Genomic DNA, 7,480 nt, shown 5'->3' with positions numbered 1-7,480 from the left:
AGCATTCTACTTCCCTTTTGCATTCCATGGTACTCCTCAGCCTGTCCACCTCCTCTTTAAGCTCTGACAACAGAAAGAGCAGATCATCAATCTACTCACACTGCCCGCAGCTGTCTTTTCCTCTGTCCTCTAACAGTTCCTGGTACTAACACCAGGCTCAGGCACACCCTACAGACAGAGACCAGAAAGCTACGTCCTTCTTGGGGAGCTTTGTCTGGGTTGCCACGCTCCTACGAGAATGGCTTTCAAGTGTGGGCAGTTCAAGCTGGGATTTAGAAAAAAACCAAACACCCCACTCAGGACCTGGGAGAGTGGTTGTGCTTTTCCTGCTTCTCCTGCCTGTGTGAACAGCCATGCACACTGCCATGTCACATTCTTCTGACACACCAAGTCCTACTTGCCAGCTCCTGCTCCTTATGCTCCTGGGAGCCATTTAAATCTCCCATACTGCTCCAGGAAATGTCACTTCCGCGCCTGATTGGCTGCAGAGTCTGGTCAGATCTTAAAAATACAGATTTGTCAAATAGATTTTAGAAGTTCTTCTTGAATTCTACTCAGCTCAAGAGCTTCAACAGAGTGTATTCATTCTTGGAAAACAATTGCGTTTCATCTTCCATCAATGAATTTTGTTTCTAGGTATGACTGGTCAGCAAATGAGGTCGTGACCACTTTTTATAATAACATGAAATCTGAGTCAAATTATTTTTTTAGTCTGATGAGGTGTTTAACTCTACTAGATCTACTCCCTGCCTGCAAAGGAGGATAGCAGCTCCTATTTTCCAAAAAAGTTATTTAAGATTTATTAAGCCGGAAATGAGGAAGCTGGAAGTCTCTGATTTGAGTAATTCCTAAGGGAGAAAAAGACATCTGTGTTCCATTATCATTCACAGAATTAGGTTCTTATTTCATCCACTGACCTTCTAGTATTATACTTCAAGAAGACCAGGCTAATTTTCCATTGAAGTGAAGAAACTAGAGTGGAAGCTCAAGCCTTTCTTTTAATTAATTTCATCTCCATATTCTCAACTGTTTTATTACTAGCTTTCCTGTGGATTTTTACAACTCAATTGATTTCATACCTAGGAAATTCAAAAAGCTTTCTGGACAGTAGTCCAAAATCTGCACAGAAATCACTTCCTCATCAAAGATCTCATCACAGTCATCCTCAGCGAGGTAGTTATGAGGAAAAAAACTTTACTTAGGGAATGAAAAAGGAAGAGACCTTAATTTGGGAAAAAGGAAAATCTGTTGGTGAACATCCGTGATGGTGAATTCAACCCCTTCTCAAGAGGCATTTCTGGTGAAATGCAGATGACACTGCAATTTTCTAATGTTTTAAATATTGCAATTTTTAAAATTGTGCAATCAATCTTGAATATCTCTGAGGTAAGAAGAGTGCACACTTCATTCAAAAATAGTATAGCTATAAATTATCTTTTTTTGTCCTAAGATTTTAGAAAGGTGCTGCTGTTCATTTCCTGTGAATTTTACAATTTGCTTAGATTTAGAAAGTAGTTACGACAAAAAGCCTTTGAAAACAACCATCAGCATTATTTCTTGATGGTGTAATCTTCAAATAGGAAATACTGGCAAGAGAAGACAAAGCAAGTAAATGAGTAATCACTGTTATGTGGTGGACATTTCTCACAGAGTTTTAGTGCTTAATTTGATTTATAATGTACTTTTTGTTTGGATCTGTGAGACACCAAACCCACTTACTTTGATCTATTGATTTTTCAAACAATATGTTACATTATTTAGCCTAATACACTGTGTTTGAGAGAATGTGTCTCTCAGTTGTCTATAGAATGTGACATGCTAATTTGAAATGTTTTCTGGCAGTTGATAAAACAGACTAGAAGATGTTAAAGAACACCAGGTAGTGTTTTATTCATTTTAGAATCGCAATGCCAACTGGCACATCAGCTTCCATTTATCCTCCAGGAAATGCTTTGCCAGAGAGGCCTGGAAAAAGCTAAATGATTTATTCAGGCTATGAGAGACCTCAGCCACACAGCCCCGGTCAGTCCCTTTAGGAGTTCATTCTCGAGGCAATGCCCTCAGCTACATCCAGTTTCATTATACCAAAGAACACGCAAAAAGCTGTGAACATACATAAGGCTATGGACCCTGTACAACGAGGCCTTCACTGTTCCTATAATAATCATTCATATTCTGCTATCACTGATGTGAGGACAAGGCACCCACTGAACTGTGATTTGAGACATTGGATAGGACAGAAGAAAGATTTTAGGGGATTTTCTTCATATTTTGGCACAGTTCCACTCAAGCAGAATTGAAAGTTGTAGGACAGAAAGTTGTTTTTTCATCGCAGAAGACTTCTATGTGGCAGCCTTAAAAGGAAGACCTATTAATGCTATTACAACTGAATGATGCAAATGTTATTATTATCCACACCCCAAAAAATTCAGCAACCCTTAAATTATCTCCTGTAAAACAAAGAAATGAAAACACTCCTTTCAATTTTATTAGTAAAGACTGAAACTTAAAGATTTCAGTGCTTCTCTACAGAGTTTTTGAGGGGATTATTCTGCCTAGATTGAATTTAATTTGCATGGAAGATTACTAGCTCAAATATTTTCATCTTCATTGTTTATTTATAGAATTTAGCACATAGAATTTACTAGCCATTTGAGTTTGACTCTCTACTTTTCAAAATTTAAGTGAGACACTTCCCTCAGAGAAGAAATTGAAAATATAGAATTGAAATGACATGAAAGTGTCAGAATTAGATTCTGCGGCTATATGTATTAAAATAGACCATTAATTCTATTCATTTTTAAATTTTAGAAAAAAAAGAACATTGCATGTTTAATATTACAAGCAGTGAAAGAGAAACTCTGGATTTGTGGTTGATACACTTATCATAATATTAAAATCGTGCTCCTTAGTACATAATCATATGAAGTTTTCAGATTAGCCAGTGAGGTGTGCCAAGTTAGTTGAGAATAGTGAAAATTTAAAATCTCAGCAGTGAATTGATTGCTATAAACAGCTTTGGCAGATTATTAGCTGCTGTTGATAAGGTTACCTGAATACCTGTTGATAAGGTAAACTCCATGAGTAGCCCTGTTCTGAAAAGGAAAAGAGCAGTCCTCATTTTCAATATTTCCTCATATTTCTATCAATGCTCTTAAAAGTTAAGTATTAATTTATATTAAAACCACGATTTAGCACACTCTGAATGAAATTATGGAATTTTGGAAGGAATTTTGGAAGGAATTTTAGAAAGCAGAAGACTGAAGAAAAGTCTATACAATGGGGTATAGAGAGATGGGCTACTATGATAAACAGGCAAAGCACTGTGTATTTATCTGAAATAAAACTCAGACTAAACTCAGAAAACTAGCTCTTTTGTACTGGAAAACAGTTCTGTGGAAATTGGAATATTTTTCTGCCCATCATTGCACCTCCGAGGCTTTAGAAAACACTAATTTGTAGAACAGGAATGGCAAGATGAATCTTCTGATAAAGAATTCCCTGGCATTGAATGTCCTGCTTAGATTTCAGTGTATCCTAATGTGATTGTAATTTTCTGAAAAAGGGTTCCTGGTTTGATTTTTTTTTTGGTTGAATAAAAATTCTTACAATGCAACTTTTTAATATAAAGTCACCCTAGGACATCTTTCTAAGATTGATCCTGTGGGGAAAGCTACACCAAAGTGCCTGTACTCAGAAGGCTGACTCAAATCCAAGATACATAGGGATGAGTGCAAACCTTTAAGACTAATATTTGGATCTCAGCTCCCCAGTTAATATCAAATCCTGAAAATGTGCATGATCTCTGTGAAATCTACACAACTACATAAGCATAATTATTTTGCTGAATCACACAGAAATATTGTACGTAGGCAAATTAAGTATGGGATAGTCACCTAAAAGTTTCAGGAAAGTGCCTACCAGTGCAGACAGATTAGGCTTTAATCATTTATTATGTTGCAAAAATTAGTTTTAAAATAACATGGTTAAAATGGGCTCTATTGCTTATTCTAAATGTTACAGAAATAATCCTGCAAGCTCTGCAGTGTTACATGCTCCTGCTAGACGCCAGTATAGTATCTTTAAAAGTATGACCACAGGCAGTGACCTCCCTGTGAGGTTGGAATTGATTATCTTGTACAAGCAGGGTAAATAATCTTGAGCAGTATGAGATTTTTAAAAATTTTTTGTCACAGAATGCTTTGTTTGATTTATGACTGAAAGTGAGGTGACCTGCATGACTGCACTCTCTTTCAATGCCTCAAAAAAAAATAGCTTTTTATCTCAATGACCATGGATCAAGGCATCATATGATAAAAGCTGAAGAACATTTACAGTATAAAAAGCACTATCAAACAGGTCAGCGGTCAAACAGCTGCCTTGATGCCCACTGCACCCCACAAAGGTGATTTACTTCTGGTGTCTTTGTTCTGTTAGACACTCAGGGTCAGGGAACCACACAGATTTTCTTAGGAAAGATTATCAGACCTATGTAGAATTTAGATCTAGTCTATCTGACATAACTGAAGTAGTGGGATCTCACTTAAACAGCTGAAATAAATGAAATTGATCAAAACAGAATTCTTAAAGATGGGCAAAAATGTTGCCAGGTTATTTTCTGTCCTTAGATGACATGCAGACCTGCTCCAACTTTTAAAGTCATCCATGTCTTTGCTTTTTTTCCAGGGATCACAGGATCATGTGAGTAATACAGAACAATGTCATCTCTCAGTGCTCACAGTACACAGTCTGCATGACTTCTACATTAATAACATGCATCCTTAAGGATTATCAACTGCCTGTTTATCCATATTCACAACTTAAAATGATGAGTTTCTGCTGTTTTTTGAGATACTATCAGTTCACTCAGCATTTCTATATATGTAGTCCTAAATCTCTATCATATTTCAAAGTAAAAGCAGCATACATGACTCCCTGTAACCATCAATATCCAAGTCTCTATGCAAAGTGAATGGACCTACATTTTTTAAGACAGTCTATTTTAAAGGCACAATTATAGAAATCCTTCAGTAATTAAAAGCAGAATTTCTAATCTGTTAGATTGTTTCCATAAAGTAAATTTCAAACAGTGTCTATATCATGTGAGCTCTAAAAGTCAGAGGAAAAGTGTAATGATACTTTTTTTCCCTTTGAAAGACTTTTTCCACAGTTCTGTGGGTATTACTAGAATTCCACCATTGCTTTTATATATTCTCTTAGAGCCTCCTTATAAAAGCATATGTTGCATGTTTTTCCTCCTGTTTCCATGTGGTAGGCAAAGATATTCCATGACTCAAACAGCATTAGCAACTGAATAACTCTTTGAGTGTACTGAGAAAAATGGAGAGATGTTAACAGCCACATTTCACAACAGCAGGAAAAATGCTTGTGTAGCATTCACTGTCATAGCTGAGCATATGCTCTCCATGGTTCTTTAGTCATCTGCTTGGAGTGGGCTGCACTGCTGAGGAAAAGACAATCTGTCTCTCTGCTAATGAAAAAGTATCTCTACAAAGTAGAGTTGATTAGTATAAGGGTAAACTCTTCAGTGACTGAGAAACATGGGGAAAAAATGCATGATCATTGTAAATAAGTATTACCTTTTCTGCTCGTACAGCTCAGATATTTATAGCATATGAAACACAAATACTGTGAAGATTTTAGTCCTTGAATGTTTGAACACAGAAAACAAGAAATTTAAGGTATTTTAACTAAACACATCTGGAAAATTTAGTAAATTGTAAATTTAATTTGTCAAGTATAATAGCATCTCCTTTCAAAGTATGCCTGTAGATCAGTACAGGAGTGCACAAACCCCTTTTAAAAGAGATAGCAGAAGCATTGAAAGAGGTCTAAAACCACTAGTGCATAAGCTAATCAGCTCTCATTTCTCACCCGATTACCTTGACTCACATAGGGCTTCATGCTGCTGCTACCAGATTGCTTGATATAAACAAGCCCAACTGTGTGGATAGCTTGACTCTCTCTGTACTTCTCTGCTGGCTGCAGGGCAGGCATATTCCTTATATAGATCTGAAGCAGCAGGTGGCTGAGAAAATAAAAGTGAAGGTCCAACTTAGCACTGCTATCGTGTTCTTTCTTACTTTTTCTCTCACCAGAAAGCACACTGCTGGCCTTTTACCAGACAACAGTAGTGACAACATAATCATGTTACTAATGCTAACACCTCTTTCTTTTAATAAGATAGTCTAACAGTGAAATCCATTTGAATTTCTGAAAAAAGGGGGAAGAAATTTTGCCAGTTGCACAAACCCACAGATTTAAAATTTTATATTTTGCCTGTGCCAGGAATTTGCCTTAGGCTGAATTTTAACAGATGGACAAAACAGGAGAGTTGGTTTTTTATTTTTAAAGGGTTAGACAAAACAAAATATATTTCTCTTATATCAAGTAAGGGTAGTTTTTTTAATATCCAGACTATTTAATATCACAATATCCAAGATTTTAAGAAAAAAAAATCACATTTGCTGAAGTGCTCCTTGGCAAGAAAGAAGCCCAGGTCTTTCTTCCAAGTGCCCATGCAAAATCTTTTAGTTAAAGAGTCCAGTGTCAGGAATGGAACCCACTAGTTCTGATGCCAGGAAATATTTTTTAAGTCCATTAGCAAAATGCCTGTCCTCTTTGTCTAGCACCAGTTCTAAAGATGACAATGAGTAGGTGGGGTTGGGCTCTTCTCCCAGGAAACCAGTGACAGAATAAGAGAACATAGCCTAAAGCTGTGCCATGAGTAGGCTTAGATTGGACATTAGGAAATATTTCTAGACAGAAATTGTTGTCATGCATGGAAACAGGCTGCCAAGGGAAGTGGTAGAGTCACCATCTCTGGAGGTATTTAACAAATGTGTAGACATAGCAGTCAGGAACGTGGCCTAGTGGGACTTGCCAATGTAAGTCCCACTAACAATTGGAGTAAATGATCTTAAATGCTTTTCCAGCCTAAATGATTCTATGATTCCAAGTCTATGTTAGAGTTCCCTCCCCTCTGTTCACTGAAGAGATTTGATGATATACTATCTCTTAGACATACACATGAAGGTAAGTAGAGGAAAAGATACAGATGAGAGGCATAGAAAGGAAAAGATATTTTATGGGAAATAGTAGTAAAGAATATGCATGACTACAAAATAAATTACTTTGTCAGTCTTGATTTTTAAAATTAGGAAAGCCTGATGCCTCCCATTGTCCTGTGGTTTTTCTTAGCAGGATGTGTGCCATAGTTTTCAAAATACAGAGAAAAAGTCCAGAGAACATAACTCCATCACTCCTTAACAAATCCTCACTGACAAATTCCTAGTAGAAAATTTACACGGTTTTAAGATATTATCTCATGTGTACTTTGATCATAGGCAATTTTGGAAACATACACGTATACATACACCATACAAAACTCATGTCTACACTAACCACATCTCACAATGCACAATAAACAAAGATTATAAATCATGGAATAGCATATTTT

Source organism: Pyrgilauda ruficollis, unplaced genomic scaffold (assembly GCF_017590135.1).
Source record: "Pyrgilauda ruficollis isolate IOZ18807 unplaced genomic scaffold, ASM1759013v1 scaffold92, whole genome shotgun sequence".
NCBI classification, from domain to species: domain Eukaryota; kingdom Metazoa; phylum Chordata; class Aves; order Passeriformes; family Passeridae; genus Pyrgilauda; species Pyrgilauda ruficollis.
This window is presented reverse-complemented; position numbering follows the sequence as displayed.